Source organism: Pleurodeles waltl, chromosome 2_2 (assembly GCF_031143425.1).
Source record: "Pleurodeles waltl isolate 20211129_DDA chromosome 2_2, aPleWal1.hap1.20221129, whole genome shotgun sequence".
Taxonomy (NCBI): domain Eukaryota; kingdom Metazoa; phylum Chordata; class Amphibia; order Caudata; family Salamandridae; genus Pleurodeles; species Pleurodeles waltl.
Genome location: NC_090439.1, coordinates 847,842,720 through 847,866,804, shown reverse-complemented (window position 1 = coordinate 847,866,804; position 24,085 = coordinate 847,842,720). Strand labels below are relative to the sequence as shown.

At 45.3% G+C, this 24,085-nt stretch overlaps 1 protein-coding gene across 2 annotated transcripts in view; it reads right to left on the bottom strand.

Moving 5' to 3' along the window:
* TMEM67 (transmembrane protein 67) overlaps positions 1–24,085 on the bottom strand; it is a 663,651-nt gene that overhangs the window by 6,873 nt on the left and 632,693 nt on the right. The window lies entirely within an intron of this gene.

Here is a 24,085-nt window from a genome sequence, read left to right as displayed (position 1 = left end):
GCTGCCGGCAGTCAATGGAGCCCGCGTACCTGAGGACAATGGTTTACCAGGAGCATGTCTAAGTTCAAGGTTAGCACGAGAGACCACCTTAACCCTCGGCCACAAAAGCTGTTTGCATTCAGTCTAGCGCTGGAGCCAGAGGGTTTGCGCTCCCTCCAAGAGGCAAGGCTATGGATACATTTATGATTAATAACACAGCGGCAGCCTGAATTTTTTCAACAACTGCATTTAGAGAACGCAAATAACAGAATAGTGAACCATGACACAAGCTCACCTACATAAAAAGGCAATAGATTAACTTTCGCTGAAACTGCTTCACTAACGCGACAGCAAAATTAAGGTGACCGTCTCACCTATGATATTTGATTTTTACATTTTTATCTCATTGGGTACTAACACGTTTACAAATAAGTAATTTATTTTAAAGTATCTTTATTGATTCACAACATTCCAGTAACGTAATAAACAGCCTACACCTGGCTTGTCTGTGTACTATAAACTGAGCATTTGATGGGAGCCAAAAAATGACTCTCTGTGCACATCTTGCTAGTTTATCTTCTATTCATTAGACATATATTGTTATTCCTTTTCTTTTGACTTTTTAGTTAGTCATTCTTTCTCTAAATACATATTTTATTTGTACATTCAGTTAGGGGGGCTTGCTTGGTATATACGTGCTTTGGCTAATTCCTTCCACTCTCCAGGTCGTCTTGTAATTGCTCTTGTCATTTCCATTCGGATTTCATCCGCAAGCGTCCATTCGTTTGTATATTTGATCCAGTCATCGATTTTAGGGGTATTAGACCCAAGGCACTGTATCGCAATGCGCCTTTCAGCCAATAACAGCAGGACCTGTGCACATTTCTTCCTTACTTTGGACGAATAGCATGAATACCTAACAGGCACATCTGTAGTCTATTTCCTTGTGTAAACTGTGCGTGATAAAAGCATAATGCCTGCCATCAATAATCTACTATTCTCGCAACAGATGAAAACGATGGCGCCCGGATCCGCACACTTCACAGTGTGCTCTTTGTGCATTGGCACTTGTGGCATACTGCCGGTGTAATACGTGCTCGGTGTATAAAGTGGAACTGTAAGAGGGGAATCGAGGATCACTAGTAGCACGCCAAATGAGCGACAGGGCCTATGGCGATATTGCTTCAGTGAACTGAATCCCGCAGCCACCTTCCCATTTCAGGCATGTTTTTTATTTGTCGTTTAGGAGTGTCTGCATTAAAGCTTATGGACACCCCCCACCTGGTCAGCATCAATTATCAACCCCTCCTGAGGGATTCATGTGGTTTACCCCACACATTTCTCATTACTCTGAGCATGTCATATTGTATAAATTGTCCTAGGGCTAGGTGGAACGCATCGGTGGCCTTTTTCCCCTAGTGTTAGAGATCCCATGGTGTTTCACATCGCCCTGCCCTCCATCTAGGGATGCCTAGTTCATTATTCAGTTTTTTAAAATGTCCCAGCACGCACAATGGAAGCACTTTAGTATATGGATATTTTTTTTCCAATTTAGAAGTAAATAATTTCCATACCCTCCTCATCGGACTCATGGGTGCTGCTTAAACCCTCAGTTATTTGTGTTGCACAAGTGCCATTTGTAGGAAAGCGCCCCTTTGGTATGGTCACCCCGCTTTTTGCCTGATATGTGATACTAACTTGGCTGGATGTGTGCTAGGATCCTTCTAACCGGGCCCCAGCATCTGTGTTCTTTCCCTAAACTGTACCATTGCTTCCACAACTGGCACACAGCTAAGTCCCCTGTAAAAGGTACCAGTGGTACCAAGGGCCTTGTGGCCAAGGAGGGTCTCCAATGGGTGCAGCATGTATTGTGCCACCCGAAGGGACTCCTCAACAAACACACTGCCACTGCAGATTGTGTGTGTTGGTGGTGAGAAAAAGGTAAAGTCGACATGGCATCACTCTCTGGGTGCAAAGCCCACAAACCACTGCCCGTGGCATAGGTAAGTCGCCCCTCTAGCAGGCCTTACAGCCCTACGGCAGGGTGCTCTATACCCCAGGTGAGGACATAGCTGTCTAAGCCCATTCTTACACATTGTAGGTGCAGTGTGGCCATATTGAGTACATGGGCTGGGAGCGTGTCATCACAAACTCCATAGCTCCATGATGTCTTCACTGAAGACTGGGAAGTTTGGTATCAAACGTCTCAGCTCAATAAACCCACACTGATGCCAGTGTTGGTTTTATTGAAAAATGCACACAGAGGGCATCCTAGAGATGCCCCCTGTATTTCACCCAACCCTTTAGTGTGAGGCTGACTGGTCTGTGCCAGCCTGCCACTAACAGACAAGTTTATGACCCCATGGGGTGAGAACCTTTGTGTTCTCTGGGGTCAGGGATAAAGCCTGCGCAGGGTGGAGGAGCTTCGCACCTCCCCCCCTGCAGGAACCGCAACACTTGGCGGTGAGCCTAAAATGCTCCTGCCTTTTGTTAGTTACACTTCTCAGGGCACTCCAGCTAGTGGAGATGCCTGCATCCCACCCCCAGGTCCCCAGACCAAGCCCCACTTTTTGGCAGCAGACCCAGCGGGAAAATTAGTAAACACAAGGAGGAGTGACCACCTCAGCTGGGGCCACCCCTAGGCATCCCAGAGCTGAGGCGACCCCCTCCCTGCAGAAGCCTCCATCTTATTTTGGAGGAGGATAGCCAATAGGGTTAGGAATGTGCCTCTCTCCCCCAAAGGGAGTGGGCACAGGAAGGGTGTAGCCACCCTCAGGGACAGTAGCCATTGGCTACTGCACTCTGACCCTGTAACACACCTAAATCTAGAATTTAGGGGCACCACTGGACCTTGCTCTTCAGATTCCTGGCGAACTGAAAATGGGTACTGAAGAGCCGCACCAGCAGAGAAGACTCCAGATGACACCTGACTTGGCCCCAGCCCTACTGGCCTGGAAAACACCAAGACGACTGCCTGCCTACCCAAGGACCAAGATCTCACGAGGACGAGCGAAAGCAAATAGCAATGGAGAGAGTGGACAAGGAAGTCTTGTCCCTCTCTGCAATTCCCATTCCTCCAAGATCACTTTCTTAGCCTTTACTCCCACCAGTGGTTTTTGAATGCAGAAGTTTGACCAACTCTTTAAAATGAGGACCAACGTTCACTGCTGTTAATACTGCAATAAATATTTCCATGCAAGTGTTTCAAAGACTTTTTCTGTCTATCAACACCAGAGCCATGTTTTTGATTGCCATTTTTTACTTTACCGATTACACGTCATGTTCGTCTAGTATTTAACGTTGTTCGCCCACCTGATTTAAAACTATTTTGGCACTCATATATTAGTTCAATAACAGTTTTCAATCTAGTGGCTAATTCTTTAGCCAGTATTTTCATGTATTAGTTAAACATGGACAACGTATAAGCTCCAGAATCCACTGGATCTTTGCCTGGCTTGCACAATGTTATTATTAGAGCCTCCTCATAGATGTAGGTCCTACCCCCATCACGGTAGCTTTCTAACATACCTGTAACAGACTGAGCATCACTGAGTCACTAAAAAGCTAGATAGTATTCTGCTGGTAGACCGTCTCTGCATGGGATCTTAGATGTATTTGATTCTTTTATTACTTCAATTTTCTCGAGCGTTAGTGACCCCTCCATTTGAAGTCTTTGTTCCTGTGATAAATACTTGAAATTCCCTATTACTAGAATGGAATATATCTTAGATCGCTCTGTTTGATGTGGGTCGGGGTATAAATTCTTGTGGTGTTTATAAACACCTTCATAGTCTCTATGCATTTATATTATGTTTTCGGGAACATTTCCAATGGATATAATGTCTGTAACAAGGTGTTCCTTCTTTAGCAGTGATGCTATAAGTTTAATTGCTCTGTCTTCTACCTATGTAATGTATGTCAAAATGTTTTATTTTTTAACAGTTCTTTTGCAATTTTTTTTCCAGTTTTTCTAACCATAGTGTTTCTATTTTCCCCCTACTTATCCTCTCAGTCTATTGACTTTGTTGCCAATTCCCGTCCCTTAAGTTAGTGATTTTCTAACTTTTTAATCACACAGGCTGCTCATGAGAACGCTATGTCATACTCCTTTCACACTGCTTTCATAGCTTTGCACTTTATGCCTCTTAGGTTTTCTGTGTGCCATTCACTTCAAAATATTTTGTAATTTTCTCAAGTAACGTATAGAAATTCTGTCTTAATGACACCACAAGGCACCATGTAGGTAGTCAAGCCCTGTATTTGCCTGTGCGGCAGTGCTGGTTAAAGGGGGAATGATAAGACAACATTTGGCCCGGACACTGTATGTCAGTTACATTCTGCAAGTTGTGCTGGTCAATTAGCATAAAGTCTATCCTAGAATAAGTATCATATGCCTACACATGATTTCAGAAACGCTTCCCTTAGTGATCCAGCCACCTGAAGTTTGTAAGTGAGATTCTGGGAATTTCTCTCAAAGTTTCTACAAACAGTTGAAATTCTCTAACCAGATCATGACCAAACCGGCAATAGAGACAACTTTCCTCAACAATAGATCAATTTTGGCAAGCAGATAAAAGGTGAGTTGTGCAGCACTTTTCACCTGATGAACAAGTTACTTCCTTCAGTAATGCCTTATATGGTAGAGACATATTGTAGCTGCTGGTTCCTTACCTTTTGAATTTCCACCCGGCATCAGCCTGGATCCAGAGATTTTTCTCAAGCAGTAGCCTTGTGTGCTGATAGGTGGTGTAGATCGGCTCTGAGCCCGTCGTTGGTATCTTCTGCGCCAGATATGACACTGCGAATCCTATAGAGTTGCCACTCCGGCACACTGACATCAGTTTCTTTTCACAACTTTCCATGCCAGAAGCGCAGACCCATGAAGAACACTGACCACTGGTGCATGAAAACTAAGGCCCTGAAAGAGGAGTCCCTGTCCCGAGAAATCAGTTTACAGAGTGGGGAGGATGGGTGGGTCGGTAACAAATACGCAACAAGAATATGTCTCTACCAGCTAAGACTATCGATAGTAAGTAACTTGTTCATCTGATACAGACTTCTATATGCAGATTCCTTACTTTTTGAACAGATACCTGAGCAATACCATTCCTGGAGGTGGGTCTGTGAACCAAGATCAAACCAGAGAGTCCTGCAGAACTGAACGGGCAAAGTACCCGCCCCTACGCACCTGACTGTCCAGGCAGTAGTGTTTGGTGAACATGTGCAAGGATGCCCACGTTGCCGCCTGACAAAAATCAAGAACCAGAACTTGGCGTGCTAACGCAGTGGTCGCAGCTATTGCTCTACTAAAATGAGCACGCATTCAGGTGGTTGCTTTTTGACCAGTGCATAGCAGATTTTAATACAGAGTACGACGCATCAGGAGATGGTCTGCTTCTGCACTGCACGACCTTTTTAAGCACCCACATAACCCAAAAAGAGTTGATCATCCACCTAGAGCTCTTTTGTACGATCAAGGTAGAACACCAATGTTCTTTTTGGGTGCAGGCAGTGGAGTCTCTCCTCTTCCTTAGATGGATGTGGGGATGCATAAAAAGTAGGTAAGGTGATGGATTAGCCTACATGAAAGGGCTTAACCACTTTTAGCAGAAAGGAGGCCATTGTATGAAACCCCACTTTATCAGGATAGATGGAAAGGTAAGGCGGCTTAGAAGACAATGCCTGCAGCTCACTCAACATGCGGGGAGATGTAATGGCCACGAGGAAGGCTGTTTTCAAGGTGAGGAGCCTGAGAGGACAATTGTGGAGAGGCTCAAAAGGAGCACACATCAGGAATGTCAAAACCAAATTCAAATCCCATTGGGGTACAATGAATAGGGATGGAGGAAACATAGGCACAAGACCCAAGATGCTCCAAATGGCGGAGTAACAAAAGGAGACAAACAGAGAAGGTTGATCAGGCAACCCCAAAAACGCAGAAATAGCGGATAAGAACAAGTTACTTGCCTTCTGTAACACTTTTTCTGGTGGATACAGTATCTACCTGTGGATTCCTCACCTTCTGAATATCCCCAATGAGCCAGCATTCCACTGAAACTTTTCTTCATAGCTCTCTAAGTCAATGAGTGCATCATAATGCCACGTCTCCACATGCGACTACGTTTGATGTCCTGGGAGCCATAAGAAGCCCTTGCCAGCATGCTGACGTCAGTTTCCACCCACTTTTTCGTCCCTTCAAGGCAAACGGGTGCAAACCACATCAGAAATACCACATCTTGTTGTAAACTTAAATCAAAAACTTGACATATATACACATCATGAATATGAATACAAATAGATTTCTCTTTGGTATATACAGACAAGCATCAGGAAAGCAGGAGGGTCAGTGAGGAATCCACGGGTAGATACTGTATCCACCAGAAAAAGCATTACCAAAGGTAGGTAACTTGTTCTTCTGATGGATCCATCTACCTGTGGATTACTCACCTTTTGAATAGAATCCCAAAGCAGTCCTGCATGCTTATACCAAAATATCTTGCAAAACAGAATGGGCAAAATGACCGTCTCTCCTCACTTCGGAGTCTGAGCAATAGTACTTCACAAAGGTGTGGAGGGAGGCCCAAGTTGCCGCTTTACAAATGTCAACTACTGGTACACCCCTTGCTAAGGCAGAAGTGAAAGACTTAGCTGTAGTGGAATGAGCTCTAATACCATAAGGAGGCTCTGTGTTCACCATGGCATAGCAGATCTTTATGCAGAGGATGATCCACCTGGATAAAGTCCTCTATTGCACAGTCTTGCCTTTCATCTTTCATATGTAGCCGACAAACAATTGATCATCCAGCCGGCGATCACATGTCCTGTCAATATAGAAGCTCATAGCCCTTTTAAGGTCCAAACAATGAGGACTTTCCTCCGCCCATGATGGATGGGGAGGAGGATAGAAAGTAGCCATGGTTCTCAATACCAACTTATCTGCATACAAAGTCATGAAGGGGGGCTTCACACTTAATGCCTGTAATTCACTTACACGCCTAGCTGACGTTATAGCAACTAGAAAACCAGATTGGAACGTAAGTAACCTTAGACGACAACTATGTAAGGGTTCAAACAGTGTACCCATAAGGTAAGTGAGAACCAAATTAAAATCCCATAGATGCATAATAAACAGAGTAGAAGGACATTTATTAGTATGTCCATTGATAAACCTTAGCACTATAGGGTAGTGGTTCCCAACCTGTGGTCCGGGGACCCCTGGGGGTCCACGAAGCATCCTCAGGGGGTCCGTGACTGCCTAGAAAATTTAATATTATTAACAGATTAGGTCCCCAGCTTTCAATAATGACACTTTGGGGGGGTCCTGGATTCCAATAATGTTCATTGGGGGTCCCCGGGTTTCAGTAATAATAAAGTGGGGGTCCACAGAAGTCAAAAGGTTGGGAACCACTGCTATAAGGGGACTTAAACTGGGAAGGTTAAACTGGGAAGGTTAAACATGGAAGGTTGATGGGGTAAACAAAGGAAAGCCGAAGGGGCAGACAAATATCCCTTAACTGTTGCAACTGCACAACCTTGCTGCGCCAGGGAAAGTGCAAAACGTAAAATGTTAAATAAACAGGCTTTTAAGGGGTCAACAGAATTTACTTTGCACCACTTTATAAAATTTAGTCCATCTACCAGCGCATGCTGACTTTGTGGAGTGTCGCTTGGCTGATAAAATAAAATCCTCCATCAGGTCGGGGTGGAACAGAAAAAACTCAGGTTGCCCCTTTTAATCTCCAGGCATGTAGCTGCACGCTCTGGAGGTGGGGGTGTAGAACCTGCTCCTGCAAGAGGAAATCTTCCCTGTGAAGGAGACTGAGCTGAGGGCACAGAGAGGTGAAGAAGGTGTGTGTACTGCACTTTTCATGGACAAACCAGGGCTATTAATATGACTGGGCCTGGTCTTGGTGCATCTTCCTCAGAACTCAAGGAATCAAGGGTGTACGGGAAATAGGTAAAGCAGCTGGGAGCCCCAGTCCAATTGAAACATGTCTCCCAACGCCCCCTGCATCAATCAAACACTGTAGGCTGCAGCATAACGGGCAGTGTGCGTTCTGTTGAGTGGCAAACAGGTCTATCTGAGGGATCCCCCAATAGCCAGAAGATGTGAAGCACCACTTCCGGATAGAGACGCCACTCTTGAGCGGCTGAAAAATGCCAGCTACGACTGTCCGCACATACGTTCAGAACTCCACCCAAGCGATTTGCTATAATCTAAATCCGATGGTCCTGAGTCCAGGACCAGAGTCGTATAACCTCTTTGCAGAGAAGATATGACCCTACACCTCCCTGTTTGTTTATGTACCACGTTGCAGTAGCATTGTCTGTCAAGACCTGCACTGACTGACTGCAAATGGAAGGGAGGAAGGCCTGGAGAGCCAGACGTATCACCCGCAATTCCAACAGATTGTGTGAAACAACTGTTCCTCTGGAGACCAAATTCCCTTGATCTCCAGATCCCCCAGATGTGCTACCGACCCTAGAGTTATCACCGTGGCCTCCGGAGGAGGAGGACAAAATGGATTCCCTTGCAATAGATTGCTGTCCACACCCCACCATCGAAGATCCGCAGCAGCGTCTCTGGAGATTCCAACGGACTCTCTGAGATCTCCATTGTGTTGAAACCACTGCCGGCGAAGCACCACTGAAGAGCCCTCATGTGCCAGCTTGGATGGGTGATCAACAGAATGCAGGAAGCAATTCGTGGGCTCACTATTCTGTCGTATAGCAGGCGTAAGACCTTCAAACTGGACCCGTCACTCCATTCTGAAACATCAGAATCATAGCCTGAATGTCTTGATTCCTCTAGGAAGGGTAGGCCTGATTTACTGTGGTGTCCAGTACTGCCCCTATTAACAGAGCGTGCTGAGAGGACTTCAGGTGAGACTTGGGCACGTTTATCAAAAAGCCCAGGTTGTACAACTGAGTCGTCAATTGCAAGTGATGCCGCACCAACTCTGGAGACTTAGCCTTGTGAAGCTAATTGTCCAGGTAAGGGAATACTGGTGTTCCCGACCTTCTGAGATGTGCTGCGACCACTGCCATCACCTTCTTGGAGACTTTAGGTGCAGAAGTAAGACCAAATGGAAGAAACGTAAACTCGTAATGATGCGACCCCACCATGAAGAGGAGATACCTCTTGTGCGATTGCAGAATGGGAATGTGGAATAAGCATCCTGTAAATTGATTGAAACCATCCAGTTTTCTTTGTCTAGTGCTGGAAGCATCTGCGCCAGGGTCAGCATTTTGAATTTTTTGTCAACACCAGGGCAGTGCGCGCTCTATTGGCGACTAGAATGCAAAAACCCAGCACTCTCAAAACAACGTAATTTATGCATTGTGCTGATATGTTGTTGTTTAACCTTTTGCATTGCAGAGTTTAATCCTGAAGACTTATTTTTAGTGTGTTTACAAATACTGTTCATTTGCAATGTATTGCTGCAGGCTTTCAGAGTGTGTTAGGTTGTGGTCCCTTTCCAGGGCCTTACAGAGACTTTCCCTGCAGCATGCCTGGGTGTGGTTGTGGGCTCGGCCAAGACTCTATAAAAGGGAGCCAGCCCAGCTCCAAGTGCTCACTATTCAGAGGTCCCGGTGCAGAGCAGCAGCTACTTCCTGAGCTCCTGTCCCGGTGGCCTATTTGATCTTCCAGGCGTCTGCCCTTTATTCTTCATTGGTGATCCTTGTTCTGGGCGGTAAGACGGTGGTTGGGCTGGCCTCCCGACGCCGTTCTCGAGAACTTTCATATTCTTGGCCTAATTCTTTAATGATTAACAGATTACTTTGCACGCTACCATTCCTTGACATTTATATGGTGGCTTACGAATCGGCAAGACGCGCAATTCGTTTCATGTTGATTTAATCTTGTTATTCATTGCGCGCTACCATTTCTTGGCATTTATATGGTGGCTTACGAATCGGCAAGATGCGCAATTCGTTTCATGATGATTTAACCTTGTTATTCATTGCGCGCTACAATTTTTTGACATTTACATGGTGACTTAAGAATCGGCAAAAGACGTGCGATTCGTTTCATGGTGCTTTAATCTTGTTATTAATTGCGCGCTGTTATTTCTTGGCATTTACATCATGGCTTACGAATCGGCAAGAAGCGCGATTCTCTCCTCGAGCTTAATTCATGTTGTTCATTGTATGGCACTATTCTAAGATATTTATTAGGTAGTATTCGAGTTGACAAGTTGTGTGTTTTGTTTCCTGAATCCATATTGTGTTATTCATGGTGCACAATCCTTTTATGGTGTTTACTATATATATGAAAATCTGCAATGTGCAAAATTCATGTTAAAACATTTCAAGAGAACACAAAAGGCCAGAGTTTCTAGATGAAATATTGCATGGTCCTAATATGCATTCTCCAAAAAGGATTCATATGACTGGTTTAGAACTTATTCAGAATGTTTTCCTGATTCTCATGTAAAGGAAAGTACTTGAATTTGAAAGTTTAATTTAATCCATCTTGATTCCCTTACAGGTATCCGGCCATCTTGAAACGTAGTCATTTTAAGCCTAATTCTTAGGTTGTTCATGTTTTCAGAATGACTAGGCTTAGAGTCATAGTCTAGTATTGATTTCATGAGATTTAATTTTCATGTTGTGTGTTTTAACCTTTTTCTTACTACAGGTCTCCTTCCCAGCTGTTCCCATCCTAATCCCCTCTTCCCCTCTTGAACTCTCTTAGCCTCTGTGATTTATCTATCAGAGTCTTGGAGCTGTTCAGTGGTGGATGTGTTGGGAACGTGCGCAGACCCCGAGGATCTGGTGACGTTGACAGAATAGTGAGCCCACAAATTATTATCCTCCTGGTTTGTGGATGTTCTCAGCATGGCCACGCTGGACGAGTTAGTCAAGGCTATCACCCAGCTCCAGGCAGAGGTGGTATCATCCGAAGAATTGACAACTAGCCTAGCTGAGAGAGTGAGTCAGTTACAAGATAAGGTAGAGAAGAAGGAACAAAGTCCCACAGGTGTGTCTTGGCCAGGTACTTCTTCTCAGACTTCTGGAAGTAATCCGACAAGCATTTCCCTCAATGTCCCTTCCGCAATTCCTTTAGCTCCCCCAGAACGTTTCTCATGTGACCCTTTAAAAGCGCAATCTTTCCTGGTTCAAGTGGAACTACACTTCACCTGCAGACCACATACTTTCCGGGATGCCCAGTCCAAAGTAGCTTTCTTGTTATCATATCTGTCTGGGGATGCAGCTACCTGGGCAATTCCTCTTGTGCGTAAAGATAGTCCCTTGTACAACTGGAGAAATTTTGTTTGTGAGTTTGAGAGAGTTTTTGATCGTAGAACTGTAACACAGTCAGCAGATCGTGAATTATTAGATTTACGCCAAGGGAATCAGGACCTAGTGTCGTATTTAGCCAACTTTAACTGGCTGGTTGCCGAGACATCCTGGCCTGAAGAAAAACAATCGGTCTTGTTTTACAAGGGACTCAAAGAGGAACTAAAAGAAATCTTAGCGCAAATCGACCCACAACCTACAGACTGTCAAGAATTAATAAACCTTGTCTTGAGGCTTGATCATCGTTTAACAGAACATAAAGAAATGCACAAAAAGACTGAAAAATATTCATGGCGTGTTCATGATAACAGAGAATCAAGAACTCAGAAAGAAAGAACGCCAGAACCGATGGAAATTGGAACCATCAGAAGACCTTTGACTAAAGATGAAAAGGACCCACGCAGAAAAAATGGACAATGTCTTTACATTTTGCCAAAGATTGTCCAATCAAACCAAAGAGCAAGCAAGGTCCAGTTCAGAAGGTCGCAGCCAATGCACCAGTCGAGTTGGAAAACTAAAACCCCCGAGATGCAGAGAAGGGTTGCTCTTGGGTTTCACCGTGGACCCTTCACAATCTAAACATCTTAAACTGGAAATAAGAGTTCAGGTGAAGAAAAAGATCTATTTCAAAAAAGCTCTAGTCGATTCTGGGGCTACTAGGAACTTTGTTGACGCCCAATTGGTTCGTGCATTGGGGATCCCATGTATTGAAAAGAAGACCCCAGAAGTCGTCCAGGCAGTCGATGGAAAACTCTTGACTGGTGGTCCAGTAACTCTTCAGACTATTCCCTTGTTGATGATTTGTGAAGATAAGAATCAAAGAAAGAAACATAAAGAGAAAATCATCCTTGACGTGATCCATGCTCCCCAATATGGGATTATCCTTGGCTTGCCATGGTTAACTCATCACAATCCAGAGGTCAATTGGGCAGAACGAAAAATCATGTTCTCATCTGCGCTATGTAAAGAACAATGTCTCCAAAAGATTCAAGTACCAAAAGTCTGCAACTCTTACATAGCTACTGCCGCGGAGAAAGAAATTCAGCTGCCCAAAGAGTATTCATCTTACAAAGATGTATTTGATGAGAAAGGAGCAGAGACCCTACCTCCTCATAGATCTTATGACTGTCAAATTGATCTAGCCCCAGGAGCGATACTTCCCAACTGTCGTGTGTATGCCCTGTCAGAACATGAAAATCAACATTTACGAAAATACCTAGATCAATTTTTGGAGAATGGTTTCATTCACCCCTCTAAGTCTCCTTCAGCTTCGCCTTTGTTTTTTGTTTCAAAAGCTAATGGAGAACTTTGAACTTGTATCGACTATAGGGGATTGAACAAAGTCACCATCAAGAATAAACATCCTTTACCCCTAATTCCGGTCTTATTAGAACAAGTAAAGAGTGCAAAAATCTACACGAAGCTTGACCTTCGAGGTGCTTATCATTTGGTCAGAATGAGGGAGGGTGACGAATCGAAAACAGCGTTCAAGACAAGATATGGTCTTTTTGAATACACCGTCATGCCTTTTGGTCTATGTAATGCTCCAGCAGCATTTCAATTTTTCTTGAATGACGTTCTTAGAGAGCGCCTTGACATATTTGCCATAGTATACATCAATGACATTTTGATCTACTCAGACAATGAAAACAAACATGTCCAACATGTCAAGAAAATTCTTGCAGCCCTTCGAAAACACCATTTATATTGCAAACTAACCAAGTGTGAGTTTCTTGTTACCACAGTTGAGTTTTTAGGGGTTATTCTTACCCCTCAAGGTATGGTGATGGCAGAAAAGGAAGTAAAAGCCGTATCTGATTGGCCCACCCCAAAGACTGTTCGTGATGTACAATGTTTCCTGGGGTTTGCGAATTTTTACCAGAGGTTCATAAATCATTTCTCCCAGACAGTGGCTCCAATCACTAAGCTATTAAGAAAGAAAGAAAAGTTTGTATGGTCCCCAGAAGCTGACCAAGCCTTCTCTACTTTGAAGGAAGCTTTCTCCACTGCCCCAGTCTTGACTCATCCTGATGCGAATCGACCTTTCATAGTGGAAGCTGATGCTTCAGATGTAGCAATAGGAGCCGTCTTGTCCCAACGAAATAAAGACACTGGTCAACTCTATCCTGTAGCTTATATGTCTCAGAAGTTGAACGAAGCCGAACAGAACTATGTCATTGCTGAAAAAGAGCTTCTGTCGATTCGTGACGCCTTTAAAGAATGGAGACATAATTTGCTGGGTGCCAAATACACTGTCACAGTATATACTGATCATCGTAATCTTCAATTCATGAGTTCCGCCAGACTTTTGACTCCTCTGCAATTACGCTGGATGCTGTTTTTTTCCAAATTTGATTTTGTAGTAACCTTCCAGCCTGGTAAAGATAATCGCAAAGCTGATGCCTTGTCCTGCCAAGAGTCTACCACGTTGCCTGCATTTCAAGTCTCCAGAGCTATCATTGCTCCTGACAAGGTTCTATGTATCATAAAAACTGAAGATTTCTTTGAAGAAATTCGCAACTCTTTCACTGTTGAGAAATGCCAAACATGGGCCCAAGCAGACCCCAAAAGGTCAATCAAGCAAGGACTACCCTTTCACAACGCTTGTTTGTTCGTACCCACTACCAAACTTCGCAAGATAGTGTTTCATTGGTTGCATGTTATACCTACAGCAGGTCACCCAGGTACTCCTAAAACTCTTGAACTGATCCAACGCTATTTTGGGTGGCCTACCCTAACAAAAGATGTAAAAGCAATGGTAAACAAATGCGAAGTCTGTGCTCGCACTAAAACAAGCCATTCAAAACCAATAGGGTTGTTACATCCACTTCCAACCCCAAGTCATCCATGGGAACACATTTCTTTAGACTTTATTACCGGTCTGCCAGTGGTTCAACAGCATTCAGTAATTCTGGTGGTAGTAGATAGTCTCACGAAATATGGACATTTCATTGCCTGTAAGAAATTGACCACTTCTAGTGAATTGGCAACTATTTTACTGAACAGAGTGGTTCGTTATCAGGGACTGCCAAAAGTTATCCTCTCCGATCGGGGGTCGCAATTTGCCTCCAATTTCTGGAAGACATGGTGTAAAACACTCCAAGTGACATCTACACTATCTACTAGTCACCATCCTCAAACAGATGGTCAAACGGAGAGACTAAATCAGACTTTGAAACAATACCTACGTGCCTATGCTGAAAAGGCACTTCATTCTTGGACATCTATGCTCTGGTTAGCTGAGTTAGCCTACAATAACTCATTCCACACTTCTATTGGCGTTACACCCTTTTTTGGTTTATTTGGCTATCATCCTGACACCTTGCCCATCACAATTCCTCAAGAAAGTTCTCTTACTCCAGCTGTGTCAGAAACCATTCAGCATTTGCATCAAACCCAGAAACTGATTCAACAGCATTTAGAAAAAGCCAAACAAAAATACAAAAGGCATTATGACAAGAAACATTGTGAGGGACTGCAATATCAACCAGGTGACAAAGTGTGGCTTTCCACAAAACATATAGACTTCAAGAAGAAGCACATGTTTAACCCCAAATTCATAGGTCCTTACACTGTCCTCCAGCAAATCAATCCGGTGACCTATAAACTACAATTGCCCAGATCCTTATGGATTCATCCAGTGTTCCACACTTCCCTCTTGAAGAAGGCAGTCCAAAAGGTCCACCCTCATCCAGCTCCTGTTCTATTACAAGGGGAAGAAGAATACGATGTTAAGAAAGCGTTGGATTCTAAACTGAGAGGGCGTAATCTATGGTACTTAATCTCATGGAAAGGTTATGGTCCTGAAAGTAACTCATGGGTTTCCGCATCTGATGTTCATGCTCCAGTACTTGTGAGACGCTTTCATCGTCTTAATCCAGGCAAACCAGGCCCTAGAGCGCGTCTGGGAGAGGGGAGTACTGTCAACACCAGGGAAGTGCGCGCTCTATTGGTGACTAGAATGCAAAAACCCAGCACTCTCAAAACAACGTAATTTATGCATTGTGCTGTTATGTTGTTGTTTAACCTTTTGCATTGCAGAGTTTAATCCTGAAGACTTATTTTTAATGTGTTTACAAATACTGTTCATTTGCAATGTATTGCTGCAGGCTTTCAGAGTGTGTTAGGGTGTGGTCCCTTTCCAGGGCCTTCCAGAGACTTTCCCTGCAGCATGCCTGGGTGTGGTTGTGGGCTGGGCCAAGACTCTATAAAAGGGAGCCAGCCCAGCTCCAAGTGCTCACTACTCAGAGGTCCCGGTGCAGAGCAGCAGCTACTTCCTGAGCTCCTGTCCCGGTGGCCTATTTGATCTTCCAGGCATCTGCCCTTCATTCTTCATTGGTGATCCTTGTTCTGGGCGGTAAGACAGTGGTTGGGCTGGCCTCCCGACGCCGTTATCGAGAACTTTCATATTCTTGGCCTAATTCTTTAATGATTAACAGATTACTTTGCGCGGTACCATTTCTTGACATTTATATGGTGGCTTACGAATCGGCAAGACGCGCAATTCGTTTCATGTTGATTTAATCTTGTTATTCATTGCGCGCTACCATTTCTTGACATTTACATGGTGGCTTAAGAATCGGTAAGACACGCGATTCGTTTCATGGTGCTTTAACCTTGTTGTTCATTGCGCGATACCATTTTTTGACATTTACATGGTGACTTACGAATCGGCAAGACGCGCGATTCGTTTCATGATGATTTAACTTTGTTATTCATTGAGCGCTACCATTTCTTGACATTTACATGGTGGCTTAAGAATCGGCAAAAGACGCGCGATTCGTTTCATGGTGCTTTAATCTTGTTATTCATTGCGCGCTGTTATTTCTTGGCATTTACATCGTGGCTTATGAATCGGCAAGACGCACGATTCTCTCCTCGAGCTTAATTCATGTTGTTCATTGTATGGCACTATTCTAAGACATTTATTAGGTAGTATTCGAGTTGACAAGTTGTGTGTTTTGTTTCATGAATCCATATTGTGTTATTCATGGTGCACAATCCTTTTATGGTGTTTACTATATATATGAAAATCTGCAATGTGCAAAATTCATGTTGAAACATTTCAAGAGAACACAAAAGGCCAGAGTTTCTAGATGCAATATTGCATAGTCCTAATATGCATTCTCAAAAAAGGATTCATATGACTGGTTTAGAACTTATTCAGAAGGTTTTCCTGATTCTCATGTAAAGGAAAGTACTTGAATTTGAAAGTTTAATTTAATCCATCTTGATTCCCTTACAGGTATCCGGCCATCTTGAAACTTAGTCATTTTAAGCCTAATTCTTAGGTTGTTCATGTTTTCAGAATGACTAGGCTTAGAGTCATAGTCTAGTATTGATTTCATGAGATGTAATTTTCATATTGTGTGTTTTAACCTTTTTCTTACTACAGGTCTCCTTCCCAGCTGTTCCCTTCCTAATCCCCTCTTCCCCTCTTGAACTCTCTTAGCCTCTGTGATTTATCTAACAGAGTCTTGGAGCTGTTCAGTGGTGGACGTGTTGGGAACGTGTGCAGACCCCGAGGATCTGGTGACTCTGAAATTTTTCCTGTTTGATGAACCAATTCAAAACCCTGAGGTCTAGGATTGGTTGTAAATGACAGTTCTTTTTTGGGAATAAGGAAATATCGTAACTTCCCTGACCCCGTTCCTGCTCCGGAACCAACTCCACTGAGCCCTTTAAAAGTAGGGTATGGACCGCCTGTTGAAGTCACAGAAAATGTTCTTCCATACAAAAACGTTGTTGGGTAGCAAAAAAGGAGAGGAAAACTCCTAGAATGGTGGGGCATACCAATTTTCTACAATACTCAACACCCAACTGTCCGATGTTATGGATCTCCACTGTTGAAGAAATGAACCAACCTCTCACCCCAAGGTAAAGCATGCTCCAAGATGGCTGAACTAGGGCTGCTTTCCTGAGACATTGGCCGGGGCGGAAGAAGAGGAGGAAGACTGATGGGTGGCTCCACGCTGCCTTCCACAGCTCTGCCCTCTGTAACTTCTATAGAGGGGATTCAATTGCTCCTGCTGATGTGTTCCTTGAAAGGAAAAGGATCTTTCAAATCCTCAAAACTTTAGAAACTGTCTGTAATCCTTGGGTTGAGTTTGCAGGCCCAAAGCTCTTGCTGTTGCTTTACTCTCTAAACCTTTCCAAAGCCGAGTCAGCTTTAGCACCAAACAATTTCGACCCATCAAATGGAAGCTCTAACAAAGCTGTTTGTACGTCGGGAGCAAAACCATACCCCCTTAACCAACCATGCCTCCTGGAAGCAATTGAGGTCCCCATTGCTCTTATCACAGAGTCAGCAGTGTCCAGACCTGACTGTATGACCTGGCGTGCAGCAGCTTGACCATCATTCATTAGTTCAGCAAAATGGCCTTGGACATCTTCCGGCAATTTTGGTACCACTGCGTTAGCCAAGTCCATCAGAGCTTACAGGTGACGACCTAACAAACATGTCACATAAGTAGATTTTAAGGCCATACTACATGAAGAGAACACCTTCTCTGCTGACTGTTACATTCTTTTTTAATCTATCAGCAGGGGAGGAAGGAAATGAACCAAGAGTCAAAAATAAAGGTTCTCATGGAGCTGGGTTGCACCACCTTGCAATTGGCTGAGACACAGCACAGGAGGTCATGGGCTTCTGCAAGATCTCTAGGATTGGCTCTGTGAATGTGTCATTAAGAGGTAACAACTGTTCAGAAGAAGATGATGATTGTAATACCTTTGTCAATAAATGTGACTTAAGTTCAGTTGCGGGTAAAGGCAAATCCAACATTTCAGCTGCCTTATTTATAAAAGAGTGATGCAACATGGCTTCAGGTGTAGGAATACTGTAATAACTTGTAATCAGTAGAGACCAGTTGAGTTAACAACCTGTTTATTGATAGACTCCTTGCATAACACCTCCACAGCTCACAGCTTCTATCCAACTGTCTACTCTCTTCATCAACATTCTAAGGTGCACTCCCGGTTGTACCATTAGCCCACATTCCAAAAGAGAGGGAAGGAGTGCACCATTTTACTAGTAAGAATAACATAATGTGATTATAAGGAAATAGTCATGTGGTAACTGGGTTAAGAGAATAATAACAGTGGTGTTATATGATTTGGATAACATACTATATTACATATGTTGATGTCATTAATACAACAATATTACAACAAATACCCATTGGAGATAACAGCCCACATTCAGGTGAAGTGTCCAGCCCACTTGCTATGTCCAACCCCTCAAATTCAGGGTCTAGGTGAATTATTTCCCCCTCTGCAAGATCGCCTCTATCCAAGGCATACTGTTCCTCCTCTAGAAGTCTCAGAGCCTCTCTTCTAGATCTCTGCCTTGACTTCGTCGGTGACATCGGTAACTGCACAGGCAATTTCAACAGTGGCGCCGGTGATTTAGAACCCTGTTTCGAAGGAACAGAGGGTGCCGGAGTCGAATGACGCAACATCACAGCTACTTCAACCCACACCAGAAAAGGCCAAGCTGGCGCCAGTGCAGATGAACCATGTTCGATTGATGAAGTCGAACGCTGTGGTGCTGGATGAGGCCAGGACACCTGAGGTATAGTTACAAAAGGCACAAAGGAACCTTGCTGGTACAGCATTGGGAATCCGCCCAGTGAATATGACAGCAGACCAGGCGCACCAGATGAAGTCAATGCCCTTGCAAAGATGCCATTTATAGCATTGAAAAAACTTGAGGGAACCGTCCCTGGAGCTGGAAATGCTGCATAACTCTGCTCCTGTGTTGGAGGAGTGTGTACCTAAGCAGTCACAGCCTGTTCTTCAGGCTCCGGATAAAGGTGCCCAAGCGAAGCCAGAGCCAGGCCCACAGGGGTCGTCGAAGTGGGCATCGGAGATGGAGAATGAAACACCTCACATCTTTCTACTCTCTGTTACTTTGGAGATCCTGACTTCGTAGAATCATTCCTCGACAAACGGCGGCAAGAGGAATGAAGGCCGAGACTTTCGACTACCTCTTTTTTTGTTGTTTGGCCATAAACAGCTTTGCCTCCCGCAGTCAATGTGCGGATCAGTAATGGCCATCTGACCTTCGCATTCCCTACACTGCTTAAATCCTGACTTCCATGGAGGAGAAATTTTTCTTCTAGCAACAAAGCTGCAACTCTGGAGAAAAACTGTTGAAGAAAGTCTATACCGTAACTGAGAGCTACCAGAAAACCATTATGTGTCCGAGGCGTAAAAAAAAGAGAACTGACTGCAGTAAGCCAACGAGGGCTCCTTATGACTCTAATGATGTCAGACTGAGTTGCATGCAGAGCCGTGGCATTATGACGTCCTCATTGACGTGGAGCGATTTGAAAAAAAAATAATTCTGTGGAATGCTGGCGCACTGGGGATATTCTAAATGTGAAGAATCCGCAGGTATCAATCAGAAATACCAAAAAAACAAAAGTACACAGTTCCAGCCAATAGACTAGTACAAATTTATACAGTAAGTAATAGAGTCTATGAGTCTGCTCTTATTAGACCAACAGCCCTCACTCACCAAATGGTGACATGCTTCATCATTGGGCTTTTGCTCCTCGTCAGGCCGACACTGCAATGCCTAGCGGGCCCCTTGTGGGGGCTCTTTGCCGGAGATCTTTTGGGTGTAAAGAATGCCGGTAGCTGAGTGCTAGTATGTGGGATTGGTATATGAGTATGTGAAAATAAAAATGGCTAGAGGTCTGGAAATATCCTCAACAGCTAGTCGTCAAAGTAGTGGAAGACTGAATACCCTGACCTGCACAGATGAGCTGCGACCACCTCCATCACCTTGGTGAACACCAGAGGGGTGCTGGTAAGGCCCAACAGGAGCATGGTGAACTGACGGTACCTGAGCCAGAGTGAGCATTTTGAACTTCTCCTTTCTGAGGAAGAGATTGAGAGATCTAAGGTTTAGGATATGGCAGAGGCCCTTGCCCTTTTTGGGTACCAGAAAGTAGCAGGAATAGCAACCACGGCCTACTTCAGGCACAGAAACCCTCTCTATGGCTCCCTTGGCCAAGAGAGCAGTACGATCCTCTTGGAGAAGTGCCAAATGATCCTCCCTCATGCAATCATACGATGGTGGCATGGATGAAGGGGTATTCTCGAAGGGGGGGGTAAAAGCCCCTTTGGACTATCTGCAAAACCCACCTGTCTGACGTGATGGACTGCCAGCGGAGCAGGTTATAGTGGATCCTGCCTCCAACTGGTCCTTGGTGGGGAAAAAGTAGCATATGGAGGTTTTGAGGCAGCTGTGGTGGGATGGAGGAGGAGGGGGAAGCCCAAGAACCTGGCCATAGCATGAGAATCCTTGAAGCACTTGAGCACTGAGTATGCTTTTCCTACGAAGAGACGGGAGCCATCAAAGGGCATGTCCATAAGATTGGCTCCCCAAAAAAGCCACACATCCTCAACCAGGCATGGTGCCTAAGGTCCACTGTCGATCAAACCGCTCTGCTCAGGGAGCCAATCGTGCCCAGTACACATCAGACCATGAATTTTGCTGCATCTCTCCCATCAGCAACTGCTTGGGAAAGTACAGCCTGGGCCTCCTCTGGGAACTGTGGCAGCACTTGCACAACCGTATCCCACAGCGTGTGGGCGTATTGGTCCAAAAGGCATGGAGTGTTCACAGATAGCAGTGCCAGGCTGGGTCAAGAAAACACCTTCTTCCCAAGTGCATGCAGCCTCTTGGAATCCCTATCTGGGGGTGCGGAAGGGAACGTGCTATGGGAGGTGGAGGCTTGCATAACCAAGCTCTCAAGGGTGGGTGTTGCGTAAGGAAACTAGGGTCACCCAGGGTAGGTGATGGCGGCGGGAAATCGTCCTGTTCACGGGAATGCCTGTACTGGGTTTGGACCAGGTAACCAGTAGGACATCCGTAAGGGTTTCATTAAAGGGGAGGAGGGCTACAGAGGATTAAGCTCCAGGTTGAAGCACCTTTGTCTGGAGGTTAGTCCTGACTGTCACAAAGGCAACTCAAAGTTCACCTCAGCTGCTCTTTGCACCAACATAGAATAGGAAGCTCTCTCCTCTGTAGCAACGGTAAGAGAAGGCATGGCAGTATCTGGGAAAGTGTTCAGTCCTCTGGCTTCACCCAAGTCCGTACGTCAGTCCGTAGGACCTGGAGCTGGTAATCCAAAGAGTCCAGCGACCTCTCCCATTCCTCACCGAAACCTAGCCCATAGGAAAAAGGCTCAGGATCCAATATAGGAGGCACAGCTCCTCTCAGCGCTGGAGTCGGCATTGTGGACACCCATCTGGATCAGTGTCGGAGTTGGCAATGAGGATGGGGACTGCGGCTCCAGGAGCATCAGTGTCTGGTCCGGTGTCAGGGATGGTTGAGGATGTACGACCAACACCGTACCGGATCCATGAAAAGATCCATTGGTGCCTATCGGTGCGGAGGCCAAAGCTGCCGGTGCGGAACCTGAAGGGGCTCCTTCTGACTCCATGGGGCCCGAAAGAGCACCAATGGTGTCAGACTGCCCAAAAAATGAGGCGCATGGGCTCATAAAACTCTGAGTTGGGCTAGGGTTGCTTCGACTCCCAAAAACTCAGGGAGGCACGGAGTCAGCCCAGACGCATGCTCTTCTGAGGGAGGTCTAGAACGACGATGCTCCTGCTTCCTCGTCGGTCAAGGTGAAGTCTTCGCTTTCTACGACTTCTTCTTGTGCTTTGACTTACCCGATTGTCCTGAGGACTTGGAGAGGGCCAACTACGATGGAGGACTCTGCGACTGCCCCAGGGACCTTCCTCTCGACCAGGACCTCGACTTGCGCGAAGTCAAGCACCAGGCCACCATCAGCTTCAGGGACTGCTCTCTCAAAGCCTACGGTTGCATGGCCCAACACTCGGAGCATGACTTTGGGTCCTGGTCGCACTCCAAACACTAAAGACACACAAGGTGCGGATCTGTCACCAACACTGCCCGATGAGAGGATCCACAAGGCTTGAACCCGGTCTTCCTAGACGACATCCCTCGACACACCAGAAGTTACCAACTCAAAAAAACTTTGACAAAAAGTGCCAGTCAAAAAATGACTGAGGGCTATCCTGGCCATTCTGAGGATGATCCAGTCAGTGAAGATGAGACTGTAGGAGGCTTGCCTGGTTTGAAGTGGGTACCAAAGGTACTTACAGCTTATACCAGGTCCAGTTATCCCTTATTAGTGAAATTTAGTTAGTGTCTAGAAGCCAGGCTTTCTAGAGGTAGCTGTAGGCAGAGCAGCCAAGGTTGAACTAGGAGACGACATGCAAAGCTCTTGCAATACCACTGTAGTCACACAGCACTCACACATATGAAAGACTATACTCCCTTAGGAGGTAAGTAAATTACACAAAATATACACTAGTATCCAAAAACAGGTAAGCACACAGTAGGAAAACAGTGCAAATAGTGAAAATCACAATAGGTTGCAATGGGCCTAGGGGGAACACAAACCACACACTAAAATAGTGGAATGCGAAAGTTGGTTTACCACCTAGGCAAGTGTAGTGTGTACAGGGGTGCTGGGGGTGTAAGAAAACACCAAAGGTAAGTAATGTACCCACCCCAGAACCCAGGAAAGCAGGAGTAAAACACAGCAAGTTTCCTAAAACACACTAGAAGTCGTGATAGAAGATAATGCAAGAACCAGAAGAGACTGGAAGACACCAACAATGGATTCCTGGACCTGAAGACCTGTGGAAGAAGGGGACCACCTCCAAGAAGCACTGAAGAGTCCAGGGAGAACAAGAGCCCCTGCTAACCCGGATGAAGGTGCAAAAGAAGAACCACCGGTGAGAAGATAAAAAGTTAGTATTGCACCAAAGAAGACAGATGCGGGTTCCTGGATGGTGCAGAAGAGTTCCTGGAGTAGTCATCAGTTGATCCGTTGGTCAAAGATGAAGTAAAGGATGCAGAGGATTCCTTCTGGAGTATGGCACTCCCAATCTGAAGAAACACCCAAAGGTGAGACCCTAAATAGCCTAGAGAGGAGGAATGGTCACCTGTCTCTGACATCACCTTCTGGCACTGACCGCTCAGGCGCTCCCAGAGTGCCCCACCACCTTGGAATCCAAGATGGCAAAACACAGGGACACTCTGGAGGAGCTCTGGGCACCCCCCCTCCCCCCAGGGTGGTGATGGACAGGGGAGTGGTCACTCCCTTTTCCTTTGTCCAATTTCGCGCCAGAGCAGGGACTGTGGGTCCCTGAACCGGTTATGCAAGGAGGGCACCATCTGTGCCCTTCAAAGCATTTCCAGAGGCTCTGGGATGATACCCCTCCCATGCTTGTAACACGTATTTCCAAAGGAAGAGGGTGTAACACCCCTGTCCTAAAGGAAATACATTGTTCTGCCTTCCTGGGATTGAGCTGCTCAAGCCCTAGGAGGGCAGAAGCCTGTCTGTGAGGTGGCAACAGCTGGGGCTGCAGTGAAAACCTCAGAAGGCTGGTATGGCAGTACTGGGGGTTCACTGTGGAGTCCCCAGAGAGCATGGAATTGTGCAACCAATACTGGAATCAGTATTTGGGTACAATTCACAGTTGTTAGACACCTTACATGGCCATATTCGGAGTTACCATTGTGAAGGTGGACATAGGTATTGACCTATGTCCAGTGCACACTTAAAATGGTGTCCCCGCACTCACAAAGTCTGGGAAAATGGGCCTGGACAATGTGGGGGCACCTCTGCTAGTGCAGGGGTGCCCTCACATACACAGGTACTTTGCACCCAGCCTTCAGGGGCTGAAGGCCTGATATCTAGGTGACCTGGTGCAGTGAAAATGGCTGTGAAAAAGTGCATGCACTATTTCA